This window comes from Pleurodeles waltl, chromosome 4_2, assembly GCF_031143425.1.
Source record: "Pleurodeles waltl isolate 20211129_DDA chromosome 4_2, aPleWal1.hap1.20221129, whole genome shotgun sequence".
NCBI lineage: Eukaryota > Metazoa > Chordata > Amphibia > Caudata > Salamandridae > Pleurodeles > Pleurodeles waltl.
Window position 1 is genome coordinate 255,138,003 of NC_090443.1, and position 21,316 is coordinate 255,159,318.

A 21,316-nucleotide genomic window follows, 5' to 3' on the forward strand; every position below is an offset into this window, starting at 1 on the left:
GGTCCACACATGTCCACACCACCAACAGAAAAGGCCCACAGTGATGACAGCACCTCTGTCCAACTGGATCTAGATGACCAGCCCGACCCATCGGGGACCTCTGGACAGTCGGTTCCCATCACACAGTCACAGGCCACTACAGAGCTTCCTCCCTCTGGAAACACCAGCACAGCACCCACCCAGCTGGCCCATACCTCTGTCCCCAGGACACGTCAAGCAGCAGTGTGTCCACCACTACAGGGAACCCAGGCTAACCCACCACCCCAACAACAACAGGGACCTGGGGGCAGTGGCAGTGGGCACACGGTCCAGGGGACGGAGGCCCAGGAACACAGGGAACTGGGAGGGCTGCTGTGCGACAGAGGGAGGACAGGTCAAGGGAACCCACTCTCCGTGAGGCCCTCCCCAACATCATGGGAGCCTACCACCATTCCCAGGAGACTATGGCAACGGTACTGGCTAAATTTCAGGAGACCCAGCGCCTGCAGGAGGAATAGTATTTGGGCTTCAGGGAGAAACTCAGATCAATCAATTCTACCCTGGTCACCATCGTAGGGGTGCTGAAGAGGCCCCTGACACTAGCCTGGATGATGAACTGCCCACCACCTCCGCCGGCGCTAGCGGACAGGAGGCACCGCCACAGGACCACCACACCAGCACCCCACCCCATGCAGAGGGTGAACCACCCCGCAAACGGTCCCTGAGATCCAGGACAAAGACAGAGAATGATGCCAAGACCCCCGCCAAGAAATGAGACCACCCTGAATGTCATCCATCTGTCGCACTTTGTCACCCTGTCCATCCTCAAACTGCCCCAGCTCCAGTTCCTATGCCCATTTGGGCAATGCACCTGTGAGACTAGTAGACTGGACTCTGCCATGGACATTCCTACACCTTCACCCCTCACCATTTTACAACCTCCTCCACTATTGAGCACTTAAATAAACACCCTTGAAGCAAAAAACAATCTGGAGTCAGTCTGTGATTTTGAAATAGTGTATTAGCAATTACATTGTGAAAAGGCTCTTTCAGATTGAATGTCAACATACCTATGTCACACAGCTCTAGTCCATGAGGAAGCAAAGCAGATGTCACACAGTGGGACCCACATCTGTGAAATCGTAAGTGAAAGTGACAACTCATTGACCATACACTGGGTGAAAATGACAGACAGTTGAGAGGTAGTAGTGTTAAAGTACATGTAGTAAGCAGGTTTGTATTCTTACCTGTGTCTCACTGAAAATATAGCAGGATCACTGAGTTCCTATTGTCCATGTCCTCTTCTTCTGCTTCCTCGTCTTCACTGTCCACAGGCTGCTCAGCTGCAACAACACTGCCATCTGAACCATCCTCCTGCAGAAAAGGCACCTGTTGTTGCAAAGCTAAGTTGTGAAGCATACAGCAGGCCACGATGATCAGGCACACCTTCTTTGGCGAGTAGAATGGTGATCCACCTGTCATGTGGAGGCACCGGAACCTGGCCTTCAGAAGGCTGAAGGTCTGCTCTATAATCCGCCGAGTTCACCCATGGGCCTCATTGTAGCGTTCCTCTGCCCTTGTCCTGGGATTCCTCACTGGGGTCAGTAGCCATGACAGGTTGGGGTAACCAGAGTCACCTGCAAATGGCGAGGGACAACTGTTAGACACACACTGACCCATAGGGATATCCCCAGATCCAGACAACCATTCCCACTGACTTGCTTCCAGGTGCTCACCTAATAGCCACACACGGTGCCTCTGGAGTTGACCCATCACATAAGGGATGCTGCTATTCCACAGGATGAAAGCATCATGCACTGAGCCAGGGAATTTGGCATTCACATGGGAGATGTACTGGTCGGCCAAACACACCATCTGCACATTCATGAAATGATAACTCTTCCGTTTTCTGTGCACCTGTTCACTCCTGCGGGGGTATCAAAGCCACATGTGTCCCATCAATGGCACCTATGAAGTTGGGGATATGTCCCAGGGCATAGAAGTCACCTTTCATGACAGGCAAATCCTCCACCTGAGGGAAAACTATGTAGCTGCGCATGTGTCTCAGCAGGGCAGACAACACTTTGGACAACACGTTGGAAAACATAGGCTGGGACAGCTGGGCACACAGTTCCAGGATTGTGGCACGATCAAGCCTGTAGGTGATGATCACATGTTTTTCCTCCATTGTCGAAAGGTCCACCGGTGGTCTGTATACCGGAGGATGCCGCCATCTCCTCACATGTCCCAGCGGACGGTGCCTATTCTGCTGATTTTGCGTGCAGTGGAGATGTCTGTGTCGGGGAGGTGGGCTGTGGGTTTCCCTAGGCCAGGGCGAGTGTGCTAGTTAGGTCCCCTTCTTTGGCAGACCCTGTGGCACCCCACCCCACCTGTGTACAGTGCCTACACCTAGTCAGGCTCCTGTGTCATCCATGTGTGCAGATGTCAGCCATAGCCTTGTAGGCCATGTCCCGGGGATTGAACAGTGGACTCCAAGTGTGCGGCCTAGTGCCAGGGGGTTTTGTGTCTGTCGTGTCCGCCAATGGTAGCGGTAATGCATGCACCCAACATGTCTTTCTTCTGTCATCCCCCCCTTTTTGTAGTCTCCCTGTTCTTGTGTGCATTAGCATCATCAGGCGGAGGAGCAGTGGCACCGGAGAAGGAGGGAGCTACATCCCACATGGCCATGGAGGGCGGGGACAGGAGCTGAGACCAGTGATACGAACTCATCCTCTGATGGGATCTCCCTTGTTGTGGTGGCAACATCTGTGCCCCCGCATCTACAGGTACAGCCACCATGCCCCCTACCAGCACCGCCCTCCCAGCAGCCCCTCAGCCTTTGCCCCGTGCCCCTTAACCCAGGAGAGTGGGCATCACCTTCGCCCCAGGCACCTCAGGCCCTGCCCCAGTCACCCCTGCTGTCCTCAGTGAGGAGGCCATTGACCTCCTCAGGTCCCTCACTGTTGGGCAGTCTACCATTTTGAATGCCATCCAGGGTGTAGAGAGGCAGTTGCAACAAAGAAATGCATTCATGGAGGGCATTCGTTCTGGTCAGGTGGCTCTTCTGCAGGCTTTTCAGACTCTGGCATCAGCACTGATGGCAGACATTGTCCCTGTGTCTAGCCTCCCTCCTCCAACTTTCTCCACCCAGACCCAATCCCCTTTACCTCAGCCTATCGCACGCACACCTTCAGACCAGCATGCACACACCTCACCACACAAGGGAAGCTCTGGCAAACATAAGCACCACACATCCCACAGGCACTCACGCAAGCATCACACACATGCAGACACACCAAAATCCACTGCCTCCACTGTGTCCCCCTCCTCTTCGTCTCCCTCCCTCCCAGTCTCGTCTACACTCACACCTGCATGCACTACATCCTCAGCCACTACTTCCATCACCAGAACACATACCACCACACCCCGCTCACATGCAGTCACCACCCCCACTGCCATTCACACGTCCTCTGTGTCCTCTCCCAGTGTGTCTGTTAGGCCACCTCCCAAGATACACAAACGCAGGCACACACCAACCCAACAGCCATCCACCTCACAACAGTCTCCAGCGCATGCACCTTCACCCAAAGTCACCAAACGAACACCTCCTACAACCACTACCTCTTCCTCCACTCCCAAACCCCCTCCAAATACCCGTCCCAGTGTCCCAAATAAACTTTTCCTGGCCAACCTTGACCTCTTTCTCTCACCTCCCCCACCCCGTCAGTCTCGTAGGGCCCGACTCTCCAGGTCCCAACCTAGCACCTCATCCACAACATCTCTGGGACCAGTGGTGCCTGTAGTCACCGGAATCTGGAGTGCACCGGCCACCAGGGCAGCCAGTGTGGCACGGAGCCACAGCACAGACAGTCCCCCACCTGTCAAACATCAAAAGTTGGCCAGTGCCTGGCGGGAGAGGGGGAAGACTCCAGCAACCAGGGTTACAGGTGGGAGTGTGGAGTCAGCTGCGACACCTTCCAAGGTGGGAAAGGGCCACAAGAAAGTGTGCAAGTCTGGGAAGAGCAGCACGGCGGAGAACACCAACATCATCCCCGCTGCCCAGGAGGCCACCGCCATCATCCCCGCTGCCCAGGAGGCCACTGCCATCATCCCCGCTGTGCCAGCACTAGCCCTGCTACCTAGGGGGCCACCACCAGCACCAGCCTAGCTGCCCAGGAGGCCACCGCCATAACCAACCCAGCTGCCCAGGAGGCCACCGCCAGCACCAGCCCTGCTGCCCAGGAGGCCACCGCCAGCACCAGCCCAGCTGCCCAGGAGGCTACTGCCAGCACCAACCCCGCTGGGCCAGACAGGACCACCAGCACCAGCCCCGCTGGGCCATGAAGGACCGCCAGCACCAGTCCCACTGGGCCATAAAGGACCGCCAGCAGCTGAGTCACTGCCAAGGACCCCGCTGCCACAAGCACCGCTGAACAGGACACCGCTGCCATAAGCACCGCTGAACAGGACACCGCTGCCACAAGCAATGCTGAACAGGAGACTGCCGCAACACGCACCGCTGCCAAGGACACTGCCGCAACAAGCACCGCTGCCAAGGACACCACCACAACAAGCACCGCTGGCCCTTGAGCGCCAAGGGCACTGATGCTACTGAGTCTGTCACAAGCAGGATGAAGCACTCTCGGCACAAGGCCCCCTCCAGAACCAGTGGAGAGATACATCCACTACCTCTGCCCTTGGCAGGATGAAGCACTCTGGGCACAAGGCCCCCTCCAGAACCAGTGGAGAAAGGCATCCACCTGAGAGATTGTGGCTTTGCACTCCCTGGGATGTAGCAGTGGGCAACCCACCCACTGTAGAGACTTGAGAGACTGTGGCTTTGCTCTCCCCAGGATATGGCAGTGGGCAACTCACCCACTGTAGAGACTTGAGAGACTGTGGCTTTGCACTCCCCAGGATGTAGCATTGGGCAACCCACCCACTGTAGAGACTTGAGAGACTGTGGCTTTGCACTCCCCAGGATATGGCAGTGGGCAACCCACCCACTGTAAAGGCTTGAGAGACTGTCGATTTGCACTCCCCAGGATAAAGCAGTGGGCAACCCACCCACTGTAGAGACTTGAGAAACTGTGGCTTTGCACTCCCCAGGATATGGCAGTGGGCAACCCACCCACTGTAGAGACTTGAGAGACTGTGGCTTTGCTCTCCCCAGGATATGGCAGTGGGCAACTCACCCACTGTAGAGACTTGAGAGACTGTGGCTTTGCACTCCCTAGGATTGCACAGTGGGCAACCCATCCACTGTAGAGACTTGAGAGACTGTGGCTTTGCACTCCCCAGGATATGGCAGTGGGCAACCCACCCACTGTAGAGACTTGAGAGACTGTGCCTTTGCACTCTCCAGGATATGGCAGTGGGCAACCCACCCACTTTAGAGACTTGAGAGACTATGGCTTTGCACTCCCCAGGATTGAACAGTGGGCATGTGGCCCACTTGTGGATTTGGCATCGTGCACTCAACCGGCTGAGGTGCCCCCCCTTTCCATTCCCCTGAGGTGCCTGTTTTATTGCTATCTGATGCCCCTGCAGTGCCCTCTCCATCATGTTCGAGGATTGAGTGTGGGCCTCGCCCATGCTCTGTGGGCCCAGTGTTCCATGGACTACAATGGAGCACTACCTGGACTACTATTCTTGGTGTATATATTTGTTAATGGTGTATATATATTTTTGCGTCCTGGATTTTAATATAAAACATTGGTTACACTCATTTGCTTTTGTCTTTGCATTCTTCCGGGGGGTTTAGGGGGTGTAACTGTAATGTATCATGCTGTATTAGTGTGTGTGTTGTAGTGGGTGAGGGTGAGGGTGGGGGTGTTGCGTGTGTGTGTCCCTGTTTTTTCTCTCCCCCCTCCCCTGTGTCGTAGGTGCAGAACTTACCGTTGTCTTCGCTGCCGGCGTTCGTGCTCCTGGTAGAGGAGCAAGAACATGAGGGCTGGCAGGATATGAAGCTCGGGTTCCATGGCGTGCGGATTCCTCGCGGGGTTTGTAGAGGTGAGTGGTTTCCCTTCGGAGTCCTGTTTCCGCAGTGTTTTTGTCCATGGGGAATCCGCCCCGGAAAATGTGGCAGATTGATAGGTTGTGATAATGTGGGCGGTACATTGTCCTCCGCCTGTCTGTTGGTGGCGACCGCCAAGCTGTTTGTTTGTACCGCCGTGGCGGTCGGAGTGTTAAAGTGGCTGTCTTTGTTGGCAGTTTCCACCACGGTCGTAGTTGCAATTTATTTACCGCCGGCCTGTTGGCACACCGTCCGCCAGGGTTGTAATGACCACCTATGTTACCTCATGTCAGCCTGAGCGATGGCCAATGGCTGAGATTAATTCTAGCATTCCATCCATCACCTTGTTGTGTTTTTATTCGACACCCTAAGTGCGCTGGGTATGCCCAGATGTGGGACCCAGGCTCACTGTGCCAGTGGAACCAAGCTATTCCTGGCAGAAGAGCCTTAACTATGGTGAAGCTGGTCCTAGGTTGCTTGTGTTCCCGTTCTGGGAGGACTTAGCTTGGCAGTTCAGGCTGGACTGTTCCCATAAGGAGCAGGGCCAAAACTGATTTGCATATAATTGAGTCATAGGTGGGCGTGGCATGGTGGACATAAAACGATGGATTGAGAAAAAGCCACAAGCGATTGCCAGTGAGTGAGATAAACTCTAGCACTCCATCTATCACCTTGTTGTTTTTACATTTTACACCCTAAGTGCGCCAGGTATGCCCAGATGTGGCTCACTGTGCCGCTGGAACCAAGCTATACATGGCTTAAGACTGATTTGCATATGGCGAGATCAAAACTGAGTTGTCATGGTGCCCAAAAAATAGTGGATTAAGATGCAGACCGAGCAATTGCCAGTGGCTGAGATTAATTCTAGCATTCCATCCATCGCCTTGTTGTTTTTACAACTTTATAAAACTGGCATTTTTAAAAAAAATATAACTTACAATCTGACTTTACCATTGAAGAAGGTTTTAGATTACAATTAATTTTCTTGTAAGCATAAATTCTATAGCTGTTCCCAATCCAAGGTTTGCTCTTATTAGGTGTACAAAGATAACCAGTATTAGTCTAATGGAGAGATAGGCCTTACAAAAGTGAAAAATGTCTTTATGAGTTTTTTACTGTCAGGACATGTAATACTTAAACCCATATGCCCTACTTTCTAAATACCAGACAACCTGCTCTATGAGCATTGAAGGCCTAACCTAGGGGTGACATATGCATTAAAAAAAGATTTAGGCCTGGGAAAACGTTTATTTTGCTAGGTCAAAATGAAAGTTTCAAACTGCACAACAGGCTGCAGAGGCAGACCCTAGGCATATTTTAAAAGGTAATGCATGCATTGTGCCACTTTGTAATTCTTTGCTCTATATTACACATGCACCAGGCATTATGTATGAAAAGGGGTTGTTCCCCCGTTAGGGGGGGCGAAAAAAGGAACATCATTTTTTTGGCACTTTTAACACCTGCTCAGAGCAGGCGGTAAAAGAATGCATTCCATTTAATACAATGGGCCCCTATGTACACTTTAGCATTAGTGCCAAAATGTTGGCCCTACTCCTGTAGAGTACATCAATAGCATTAAAACAATTATGCTATTGCCCCCTACCCTTTGCCATGGAGCGCTGTATTTTAAATACGGCGCACACACATGGTGGTAGTAGGGGGGCGCTAAAGGGTTAAAAAAAGTGGTGCTGCACTATGTGCAGCACCGTATTTCTTAAATATGCTCCTAAGATTTCAATGAGAGATGACTTCTGGGACTTGATTTGCTGTGAGTAGCGATAAGTCTGTTCGTCTTTTATTAGATTCGTAAAGGTCTAGTTTACTTGGAAAGGGCCACCAAGAACTAGGAATTTTAGAACCCTGCCAGTGGATTGGGAGGTAGGATCAGAATCTCAGCCAAGGGTGCATGGAGCTCCAGAGGTGTTTTAAATTCACCTAGCAGATTGGACTAAAGTGTATTGATAAAAATGTAATCTAGAAAGGACAACATAACAGTTAATTAAGTACGAAAACAAAAGTTGGAGCGATCCTAAAGTTCCACATTTGAATTTACTTAAAGTAATATTAAACAATAATGAGATGTTATCAGATTTTCTGTGTTTGCCAGCAGGGACTTGTAGTTCATATATTATCATTTATGTTATTTTCCATGCTGAGAAGGCGCAGTGCTCTGCAGTTTTTAATGAGGAATTATGCGCCCAGGCGACTCTCTTGGCACAAAGGTCTGTGATCACGATTTCCACCTACCTTCTCACCCTGCTGCCCGTATAAATTATTGAACAGTTTAACCACTTGCTTGTGGCTTACCCCTCCATTATTAAAAGAAAAACATTCCCTCTGTGTCATGGAGCTCTACTGTTTGAATTCCAATTAAAACATGTTTAAGATAACTGTTTAAACATATTCACATTCATAATGCTGTCAAGAAAATAATATCACAGTAAATTAGAACTTATTTTGAATTTGAAATGTCTATATGGACATTGTAATAATGGCAGTAGGTTCCATCCACAAAAAGAAAAAAATAAATATCACTTTACATTGCGTTTCTTCCAGAGTAAGGAGGAAAATTCGGGACATGAAACATTTACCTAAAAAGAAAGCAAGCATCAGTCGGTGTGTCTACATTATTGGGTACTTGCTAAAATGTCATGCATTCTCATAATGGAATTATACCCTACGTTGACAACTGTGAATTATAGCCTTGACACGATGACCACAAAATGATTAAAAAAACACGAATGATTATTAACTATTCAACAAAAGAAATGTACGTGAAGAAAAACTGTTTGCATAACCCGGGTCTCACTGGTGCCATCACTGAAATACAGGATAATTCAATGAAATGTAAAACATAATATGAAACTCATAAATTTAAAATTCGATGTTGTGATTTCTTTTAACTATAATTTTTCCAGGGAAATTGGATGGATGTAGAATGGATTGGATGTGACTTTGAGAAGTCACGCTGTATGTTTTAAATATTATACAAGTTACCAATTAGAAAAGTTGACAAGTTGCCAATTAGAAAATACTGGCAAATAGTAATAGTGGGAAAAGCAACTAAATCAGAGTCATGGAGCATGGCCATTTCTGTTGGTCTGCAGTTGCAGAACAGAAGTGTGTGTGGACTTTTTAATTATGTTCATTTTAACTTATGGAGCACCCATTCACTTAGGCCTCTTGCTGTTTTAGAGAACATGAGCGTAGGACGTTAAACTTAAAATAGAGACAGTGCGCAGGGCCCGCAACTTAGGGGGACTTCAAAATGTTTCCAAAAATTTCACATAAATTTACCATTGACATCAGAGTCCCTACCCCTCAGTGCCAGTGCTCTCGTCGGCCAGCGCTGTCAAGTGCTGGGCACAGTGAGCTATGGAGGCAACAAAGAACAAAGGGGCGAGGAGGCAGAAGGGTGTGTGTGCCTCAGAATCCCTGTAAACTGGCTTTTCCTTCAGAAAGGGAGAGACTTTTCATGGTTTCTGTAAACATTGGCTATGTAATTGCTAGCCCTGACATCGCAGAACAGTAGAAGGTAATGTAAGGGCACAGTGCCTCTTTGGATAACTGTCGGAACTTCATTGTCATAATCTGCTGCACTGTAGGAAGGCCAGCAGCCTCCTCTACATTGGCCTGTGTGAGTTTTCAAGTGTGCACAGCAGGAAAAACAAACAGCTGTATGTGCGGTACATTGTGTATGGAACCCTGCCAAGGGGCAGAGCAATTTATGAACGCATTTCTCAATGTATTCATCTCCAGTAAGTATATTTTCTCATTATCTGTAACAAAACAAGTTCAAGCAACTTGTTTTTAACGTGTGACGGTAATGATGCAGATGTTGTTTTAACTTGTAGCCTGGGGTGTTGCTCAGTTTAAAGTGCAGGCTGCTAGTGGTCAGCTTTTTTTCCACCTTAGATTAGGAGTTCAAATTGTCGAATGTGGTGTAGTTTCTACCCGTCCTCTACTGCAGAGCACCGTAGTTCAGGTCCTGTCACCTTTCCAATGTGTTTTAATGTACTATAGACTTCTCACTGGAACTCACTAAGGCTTCAGAAACACAAACTCAGAGAGGCCAAATAGCCAGAATACTGACAGCTTTCACAGAATTTTAAAAGTTCAATAGTTTATTGTCACTAGTGTCTCATATCCTCATTTAGCAGACTGCCTGAAAATGTCCCAGAAAGTTTCACAGAAATTTAGCAAGTGTCAGAGTGCCAAATTTGGTGTAAATTAATGTAATTTTTATTTTTTATTTTTAGATCACCGATCCATCATGGCCTTATTGATTGCATTGAATATCTACGCTATAAATGGCAGAAAATATTTCTGTATTTCAGGATTTGGAGTGGATCTTATCAAGGCAGTCACTCAACTACCCAAACCACCCACACACTTTTTTATCATTTTTAGGGTCGAGCCTGCGTTGCGTGCCCTCGTGCATGCGTATCGCAGCGAGATGCTTTAGTTATTAGAAAAGGGCTCGGAGCCCTGTCAACGTCACGTCAGTGTGTTTGATTGGTTCGTGGGCTTGCCTAGTAAAATCTGCTTGCTTTCATTAGTGGAAGGTATGCACACGTCATGCCTTTTCCGGTGGTTAGCCCTCCTCGAGCGCAGCGACCAAGTACAGAAAACATGCGAGGCTTGCTGTTTTCTGTCGGATCGTGGACTACTTTTTCTCTATTTTCCTAGCGCGATTTCGCTTGGCAGAAGTCGAGTGCTTTACACAGTTAATTTCACTTTTTCGGGTTACGTACATAAAAGCACTTTTGCCGATAGATGAAAAGTCGGGTTAGGAGTTTACAACGCGATCAGCTCTAACATGAGCAAACGCGAGAACCGTTGCATTGCAAATGCTTGTTTTACTTATATGCTATTATTAGACGCCTCCTTGATGCCAGACGTTTTCAAGTTAGCCTTTGCACATTGTTTGCTTTATTCTTTCAAATGTCTATGCTTTCCTTCATTGTTTCTTGCTTTTAGGCCTGTTTATCTAGCCTACTTATTTAACATTATTTATTATTGTTTTTCTTTTACATTTTCAAGGATAACAATCTGCAAAAATAAAAATATTAGCAATGAAAGATGATTCGACTTGTGTCATGGCTGTCCCTAAAGTATAATCTGAGCAGGGTCTGAAATATCCTAAGCCCGGCACTGACAGAGAGTTACTGAAAAGAGCAGAAGAGAAAGGACATGCCGCTCAGTGGGGCCGCTTTGAGCCCAATAGAGTCAAGGCAGTTATTGTTTGAACTGAGATGTCTTCAGCAGTTTCAATTTATTTCTGTGGGTTTTTTCAATTACATTTTTTGATTCATTTTTAAACAAAGTCATCACACAATATTTCCAACATGAATGCATGAGCAAAACTTGAATGGTTCAATTCCTTTTATATTCCAGCCCCTCCAATATCCCCCTTCCATACGTCCCCCCTCTACTCCAAGTGGATTACAGTCAAACCCCAATCTTACCATCAAATCATGAATCCACACCTAACATCACTCTGACATTTTCATCCTAATATGTGCAAACATAAGGCTGTCATTCAACTTGATGTTGGTGATAACAGTTGCAGTGATATCGATGTCTCCGGACATGCAAACATCATCCACTTATTCAACTGATAGCTCAGTAGTGAATGCCAGGATTTCTCATATTTTCCCCTCTTTCATTGATCTTCCAAGTCCATTTTCCTTAGCCAACAGAACCCATAATTTTCCTGCCCATTCCTCAACAGTTGAGATTGCTGTGGGGTTACATCTCTGTGAAATAATTTGCTTAGCTGCTAATAGCATATTCGTTTTCCATCTCCAATCAGTTATAGAAAGGTTCAATACCTCTGCTGGATGAAGGCCCAATATGATCGTCTATTGATTTGATTTTGTTGGGTAGTATAGCACTCTCTTTAAATGACAGAGTCTTACACGCCCACCAAATTGCATTGTCCCCTCCCTCTTGCCTGCATCCCCCCAACACACACCATCAGCAGTGTTATGCATGCTTCAGTTTATGTGGGATAAGAATAGATGCCAATTTGTCATATGCTTATACATGGACTCTCTATTCTGGACACTTTTGCACAAGCAAGGGATGTCAGACCAGGATTCTGCAACTGTGCTACTGATATAGTAACACACACAATCCTATGCATTACTTCATATTCTGCCAGACAAGGAGTACGCCCATATCTCCTAATGCTGCAGAGATCTTGGAAATAAAGCCTTTGGTGGCGGTATCAGAAAAACAGAGTTCTTCCCATGGAATGGAGGAACGAATAGCCACTGTTTTATTTTCTGGGTGAAGGACCCAATGTTGCAGTGGAAGTTAGTTTAAGTTCTTGTTAGCATTGAAGGAATTATTTAATTTCTTTCTCTTGAAAGAAGTCTGCCAACATATGACTTGTTTTGATTTTTGACGCAGATTTAGATGGAACGAGTTCCATGTTTTGGGCTGCTACTGAAAAGCCAAGCCACCAAAATGTTTCGCACGAGCTCTAGGTACGTGAATGAATGCAAGTTGGGATTAGAGGAACCCGCTCCATGGTTGATGCCAACTGAAGTTTGTGTCTAGAAAATCAGGGCTTTGAAGTGTACGACTCTCTTAAGCTTGACATTGCATTAACGAAAGTATTATATTTGCCACAACTATGTTAAAGGAAATGGGACCTTGAAACCTATGCCCCAGAAATTGATCGAAGACTGACAAACTAGAACTGAAATTTCCAAAAAATGTTCTGGAGCGGAGAACCCATTAACTCAGAGGTATAGCACAAGAAGAACTATGATGAAATGAGTGACAGAAGAAATATTTTTCTACGCTTAGGTCATGAAAGGAGCTAAAAAGTAGCCATGCTGTATCACCCTTGATACCACATGGGAAATGGACCAGTCATCAAAAATGAATGGGATGAAAACTCATTTTCAAAAGGCTTCTGCTGTCTGACAAACTATGCTTGTCCTCCATCCACCCTTTCAGTTTCCTCGCACCCGTGTGAATAACCCTCAACAATCATACCGTCAGGGAAAGAGGAGACCAATACAAAAACGTTGTCTGATACTTTCCACAAATAGTAATATCCAAATGTGTACATTTATATCTATTTGTGGATTTGTACCCTGACTGGCCAATGTTAGCGAAGAAAGGCCAAGCAATTTACTAATTATGTCAAAGAATAGGGCTATGGCAGCAATGTTAGGTCAGGAACTAGATGATTAAAACATTCTATCTTAGGCCTTAAAAGTAAAAAGCAGTGGGGCCAAATCAGGTTGTAAGAAGGCTACTAAGAAAAGGAGAAACATTGTTTCCTTGATGGTATTGAAAATTCATCAATACGATTAGGGCTTTCAAGTAACAAACCCGAGATGGAGCGCATAGTGACGGTTTCAATCAAGAAGATACATTTTTATTTCTTGAAATTAGAAAAAGAGAAAATGTTTATAGTTTTATTTCAGAGTCCCTCCTTGACTTCCTCTGCATATCAGAGCTGATCAAAACTTCCTTATCTGCTCTAAGGAAGATAAAATAGTCCTGCTAGCTGTGCCCTACATACCTGCCATAGGAGCACCAAGTGCCATGAAAAAGTGCATTTATATCCGTTAGGTAATCATGGAAGATCGTAGAATCCATACGCCTTTCGATGAGTTCTTCATGAAGCTTAGCTTTTCTACCCTGGTTCCTGTATGTATACAGGAGGAGCCAGGTAGATTTTGGGACCACTAGTTTATTTGTATGCATCAGCTTTTTAATATGTCAACCAGCCTCAAACCATCCACCTGAAGTAATTAAAATAAATCTTCAGCTGGACTTTAGCTGTGAGAATCTTACAAGAAGTGGTCACCATCACTCAAGAGTAATATGTAACTGTTCAAAAAAATGCATGTCTTCTCAAATTAATTGGATGTGCCAGCAACAATCACAGAAAGAGGTCAGTTCTTCATCATGCTCTACTACCTTCAAGGTTGTAGAGCTCATTTCAGACATTAGACTGTAACTTCTGTCCACTAGTGAGAGACAAGAATAGAAAACTGTGCAAAGGGTGAGCCAACTGAGTAAAGCTGAATAGAGTTTCCAAAGGCTTTGGCCCAGATTTATGACAAAGTGGTGCAGCGCAGTGATGCACCAAAAATAGCAGCCCCGTGCCACTTTTGAAATCAGGGATGCGCAGTATTTATAGAAATATGGCTCACCCCTGTTTGTCCCCCTGCACTGGCGCTGAATTAGGCTGCCTTCACCGATGCAGGCATTCTTGCACCATAGTACAAGGGTATCTGCATTGAGGGAATTGATTGTGTATGTGCAAGAAGGTGCCCCTTCATGCACATAACAAATCTATGATGGCAATTTGGCACTTCTGTGTGTGCTGCAGAATGCAGCAAACATAGAAGTAACAAATCGTTATTATAGAATGATTGTTTATGTGCAGGAAGGAGCACCTTCCTGCACATGAACAACCACTCATGGCCTTTTGCTCTTTCTACGTGTGCTGCAGAATGTAGCACAGAAAGACAGAGCAAAAAATGAGGAGGAATAAAACTATTCCCCCTTATTATGCCTTGCTAACACCAACCCTGGGGTGGTGTTAGTTTTTTGTGCTGCCTCAGATTTATGCTTTCTTGTAAAACTGGACCATCATCAAAAGCAATAGGTGTTGTGGTGGAACACCGACGGCAACATCCATTGCGTGCCCCTCTAATGCAGAAAACTGTGTTGGGGGCACTTTTACAAAGAGGCATTAAGCCACAAAAAGTGGCTTAACACCTCCTTGTAAATATGGTGTTGTTAAAAGTACCATCGGTGCGTCACTTAAAGTGATGCACTGGTGGTGCTAGGGCCTTGTAAATCTGGCCCTTGAGGCAACGCAAGCTATCATCTCCTGCATTCCACTTACTGTTTCCATTTTTTTAGTGTTCTTCCTCCTAGTTACCTAACCAAGTTATCTGATCATGACAAACACAAGTTAGATGATTTTCACCAGGAAAGTTAGACGCTAAAGGAGGCCCATAAAATTTAGGTCCATAGAAATTAGTGTCACACTTGGGGACAGATTTAAGGGAAAATTAAGGTGCGCATCAGTAGTGTTCAGGGATACCTTTCTTCATCATTCAAAAAGTGACAGTTGTTCTGCCCCCTAGGAAGTGATGTCACATCCGTTACTGGGACTTCCAGTGACCCTGGGAGCCCGCCCTGGAACTGACGTATGTGTAGGTGAGTCATGTGTGTTGTGACACTGTGTGATGACGTAATCTGTTGCTGTCCCTAGTGTCTAGTTGTATGTGTTGTGTAAAATGGTGGCTGGTCAGGTGTGAACCGTGTTTCTGTGCCTAAGAGGAAAAGTCTGGGCATGTTCATGCCGTCTGGCTGGTTGAGCTGCAGTGTGGCTTCTCAGAGGGAGGTGTGGTGGAACTACAGAGCCCCCACCCACCCTCCCGAGCATTGCATAACCTAGATGTAATGTACGATGGTGACCTATTTTTAAAGAAAATAATCATCAAGCCCACAGGCACAGAAAGGGCCAAGCAGGGTATATACGGACATAGAGCATGATCTTTAAAAACACAAATCATAGTTACCTAAGGCGGGTAGCTGTGTGTAAGGGGAAAATAAGTGAGGCCTAACAGCCCACATGGGGGTCTTCAGGCAAATACATAGTTTCTAGAGGAGCTTCTTTCCACCACCCCAATTATCTTATCAGGCCTGCTTGTTTCTGCTTACGTCAAACAATTAACTTTCAACGTCTGTGACCCATACATGCTTAGCAGATGTCCATGTAGAAAGTGGTAGCCCTCAAGTGACATGTTATGAAATTCTAAACATAATATGTTTCCAAGCCCACCCCTTCACAATGCCTATGCATAATTAGCCTGGTGTAGCAAGCATAAAAGCCCCCCAAAAGGTATTATGCACACAAGCATCTCACAAGACTCTTCTTGTGAGCAGGGTATTGAAGGTTGTAGGAAGCAGGGCTTCTCCACTGACCATCAAGGAGTAAAATATGAAGGGCAGAGTGCAAACTGGTAATGCAAACCAGCTTCTATTTAAGGTAAATAACTATGGCCTCTTAGTATATTTTTGTAATGTGATTCCAACCTGATGTTGTCTCTAGCCCTTTCCCTGGGTCACACAGAGCGTAATATGTGCCATGTACTTTTAACACTATTATCTAACGGCATGTTTTCTATTTGATTTATTTATTATTACTATATTCTATTTATGTGGCACACATAATGTGTTATAAGTGTGATAAAATGTGCTTTGGGGCGCCCATAGCGAACCCTTGCATCCCTCAGCACCCTCAATCAAGCGCTCCTACCCTAAGTGGCCATTACCATAAAGGTGGGGCAGATGGGTGGCTGGTGTTCTGGTCATACGGTATGCAACTCTGGATAGGGGTGCTAGCTGAGGAAGCTTGCCATTTATGAAAAGTTCCTAGTGCATTCAGCTTTTAGGAAACAATAAAATTGTCAATATACCGCTTATAATTAATGTACCTACTAGTGACCGCTAGTTTTGACTCTCCATAAAGTAGTGAGGATGGTTAATACGTCTGCTGCTAAGAACAGAACTATATTTCGTATGGATACTTGCCAGCACAGGTAAAGTATTCCTTTAAAAGCATTTTAAAATAATATAAATGTGTGTGAAAGGAGGACTATGGTGAGATGTAGGGCACCTTGTTTTTATTGGTGGTGTATGGGGTGCCAAAAAGACTGTTGCACAGGGCCGTAGGCTATGAGCCTGAGGGTCCTGAGAGCATGCATGCAAAGTTATGGGTTGGAGGGTGGCCGACAGTGCTGAATTTGTGCTTGTTGTTTTCGGTGATGAGCACCAGCACTTATTTTTGAGGGCACTTACTCTTCTGCCTCAAACATTTGCTGTGTGCAAAAGGCACATTTGGGAAAGACAGTGGAAGAGAAAAACAAAAAAGTGTCACAATGGGAGAAAGCAGGAAGGTGCAGAGTGAGCTAAAGAGTCAGTGAGTGGCTTTAAATGTATTAAAAAGGCCCAGGATGGCTTTAGGATTACGATGTCTCAGTATTCCGTGTCCCCACATTTAATTGCAGCAGCCGCGTGTTTAAGAGGAGGGCTTTGGGCACCAGCACATTTTTATTTACAAATTAAGCACTGGGCGGCGAGCACATGAGGCTTGCCGCCCTTCACTATTAACCTAACAATTCCTGCTCTCAGGGACCGCAGCCTTATTGCCTGCGGTCCCTGAGAGCAGGCCTGCAAAGTGAAGGGGTGTGGGTCGCAGAGCGAGTGTGGCGATCACTGTTATTAATTTAACACGCTGGCTCCCAGAGACCGGGTGGCCTCTGAGAGCCGGTCTATTAAGTTAATAATGCGAGTCACCGAGCGATTTGCGGCTCCGCGACCTCCGTCATTAGCATAACAAACAGCAGCCTCTGAGAACAGATCTGTTATATTAATGTCTGGGTCGCCGAGCAGCAAATCTCTTGGCGACCCATGTTATTAATATAAGTACTTGCTCTCAGAGGCCGCAGGGGTTAAAGGGTGTCTAGCGTGATGTGTGCGACCTCCTGCCACCCTATGGAGGAGGACGTACCTGGCACGAGGTACAGGACTGAGGGCCCTAGCCTCACGCCCTTGGACCCTCAGGCCCTTTATGATATCCTGCGGCCCCCCAAAACAGCTGGGGCCTTTGGGCCCCGAGCACGAGGCTTGGGACCCCAGAGGCCCTCATAGTAATGTTTAAAAAAATAAATAAATAAAATAAAATACAAAATAAAGTAACAAAAATAAATAAATGACCAAATAAAAAATAAAAGCTCATCAAGCGTTGAGAGGCATTCCACTGACCTGTGGTTAGGCTCATGATGTCCTGGGGAAATGTTGAGAACAATGCTGGGGGCCTCTCATGTTCTCTGCACAGACTGCAGTTTTTCAAAAAAAGATTGTGTCTAGGCTGCCTATCTGCTTCACCCTGTAGGCTGGTGCTTAGAGTGAGCTCAACTCCCACACATGGTCTAGAGCATGGTGGAGTCAGTGTAAAACCTGGAGTGGATCCTGGGATCCGGCTTCCATTCTATTGTACATGTATATATATAATGAACTGTAATGTTTTTTAATTGTTTTATGTTTTATATTTCTAATAATTACTGTAATTATATGACATTATAAGGACTTGAGGTGGCATTGTAATATGAGTAAAATAAGGCAGCAGAGGCTCTGGAACCATATAAATAATGCCTTATATACAGATTCCTACATCTCATGTTGCGCAACAGCGCCACCCAGTGGACTTTAAAATAAACAGGGTACGGTTTTTGGGGATGTGAACAAGATGCTTTGTGTATTGTACCTTCAGAACAGTGTAGAGGATGATAGTGTACTTATTAGCCAACAACCTAAGTGAATTTGCTGAATTGAGTATGTAATTATTTGAGTAAGTGCTTTTACAGTCTTTTGGTATATTTATGAATGTGCTATGATGGTACCATAAAAATGAATGGAGTCTAAAATTAAGTATGTCTCTTTTTGTACGTAGGATCACCAACCAGTGAGGAAATGGATGCCTTTCAGCAAGGTATAGCTATCTATACTTTTATAGTTAGGGAACCTGTGTCAACGACCTAGTCTTATTATTTATTTTGCTTTATTTCTAATAATGTTTTCTGATACTTTTCTTTCTTTATACAGGATATGATGATGAAGTACAGACGGCTGTCAAAGCTCTACAGTGGATCCAAGAGGCTCAAGACGCTAAGTCTTCAGCGCAACAAGATACACCTCTTACTGGTGAATACAATTATCAGGTGCCTCAGAGAACACTAACAATCACTGTGCTATGTTGTAAGTGTGCCCTTTTTTTCCTCTTCTGTACAGAACGTTTGGGGGTGCACACGAGCAGTGTGTCAATGGCGCAAGATGTGAACGGTGGCGTTAAAAAGGCAGGCCAGAAAAGGAAATCTACAGCGCCTGAACATGCACCCCCTATAAAGATAGGTCCCAAACGTGGGAACACATCAGGTGTGTTTTAAAAATGTAGTGCCAAACAAATCCTAACGCCTCTCTGTCTCTCTCTCTCTGCCTACTTTTTTTTCTCCCTGTAGAACATAGCGGTTCTAAAAATACTTAAAATTTACTTTTTATCTTTCAGATCATAGAACTGTGACAGAAGATCTCAGAAGAAGTCCGCCGTAAGAGTAAGCGGTCAGCGTCACCTTTAAAGGACATCACAGGAGTCTTACAAAACACAGTCATCAACAGCCACGGAGATCAGCGCTGGGTGTCAGGACACACAACGACCAGGGTCTACAGATAATTTGCATTGACAAGGTACAGCCCTTAACCACTTCACCACTTTACAAATAAGCACCACCACCGGTACATCGACCACTTCAACAGAAAGTACATTTCTGCAAGGGTTGGGACACACAGGCGATGGAGCCGTTACACCTGCAGACACACAACTTAAGCTACTATTTAAAACCGCTGACAGGGATCCCAAACAGTGCAACAACCCTAAAATAAACTGTTGTTCCTTAAAGAATCATAAGAAGAAGCAACCGGGTCCCTGAGATACAAATGGTTCCTCAAGATCTCTCGGTTAAAAACACAGTTACGCTTCTGACAGGACCCAGTAGCCCACAGGGGTTTTAGTGTTTTACGGCTAAAACGGGTAATGTAGAGGCAGTTACCAATGGATCGGTCCCCAAAACTCCTATAACTATTTTGGACTCTAGGTATGAAAAATTATCACACCGTAGAGGACTCTTATGCTGCCTTTGTAGTGCTTCTCAGAAACAATAGCAGGCACTGAGCACAACAGGCCTTCTAGCATAGACCCAGAGGCGCAGCGATCTCCAGGTCAACAATCACCCGATCCTAGCCCCTGCGAATCCCACACATCCATGGCTCTAAGCAATTGTGATCACCATTTAAGTTCCCCATATCTGATGTCCCCAATCATACCTCCGGGAGCGTACAATCCCACCAGTCCCTCCTCAAGTGTATATGTTCCTCAGTCTTCTTCCTCTTCAACATACCATGTCAATAGTACGGGTGATAGCGGGTCACAAAATCTAAGTTTTGGAACCCCGTCTAGCAAGGAACAGTCCTCCGAAACACCCAGGTGTTCGCATTGGGGCCCTGTTTTTTTTACTAGTCCTGGTCCACAGCTGGTATGGCTTAGGGAAATATAAACCCTGCATCTAACATCTCAAGTAATGACCCAGAACATGACATTGTAGACTGCACTAGAGTCCTGATCACATAAATGAAAGAAATACACCGGTCTGTTAGAAAGCTAAAATTCAGACTGAGCCTCAAGACTTTAAAACTGGGGAAAACCAGAATACCACATCCTCCAGAGCCGTCCTGAGGGCTTTAACCCAGAGGATGGCGTTGTGTAGGCGGGAGGTGGTCCAATCATGTGAATCAGCCGCTGCAGACATAAGTAATACACAGGCGTGACTAAGCGTGTGGGGTCGCCTAAGGAATTTAAGAACCACATTTATTAATACTAGTGTCCACAGGTCTAAATATAAAAAGAAGATCCTGGATATACTCACTATAGCTCTACGCTTCTTCCGAGCGCTCAAAATAAAAAAATCGCAATCAGCACGCGTAACTTATAAATTGACCCCCGCTAGGCCTCAAAACATAAAATTAGGAGTTACCTAAAAGGAGCTGGGCTTGGAAGAAACAGGAGTGGGCTAGTAGCAATAGAAACTGTAAACTTTTAATAAGGAAATTAAAGAAAGCCAGACTAAATGTTCCAAGGAGGTATAAAAATACGCCAACACTGAGCCATAGTCAACTGCCAGTGAATGATACCTCAGTGAGCCCACCATCCTGTGATGATCCTCAAGCCAAGGATTCAGAACTGGTATTTTTAGAAAGTGTTAGAAGGTACAGTCATACTGTAGAGAGGTTTAACACTATTGAGCATTATGAGGAATTCCGGTTTGTTAACCTGGATTGTATAAATTCCTTTAATCATGGCATTATAGCTATCCATCAAGCCGTACAAACGCTCTTAGAAAAGCTGTTACACAATGTGGGTCCTAATGATTTTTTCCAACTACGCTTCCATGGGCAGAGCAATGACAGCCCTTGTTCATCCATCAGAAACGCCCACAACATGTTTGACGCTGTCGGATTTCTAGAAAACCTCTCTAGCCTGCTACAGAGTAGGGCTGAAATAGTAGCATGTGGCACCTTAAGAGTTTTTGCCCTCATTGTCAATGGTCGCGAAGGTGGTGTTTCCAGACCATTAAAGAGCATCTTGTATAATAAGATCATTGGTAAGAAACAAAGGTGGTTGCTCAACTTTAATACAGGGACATCCAACACATGTCTGGC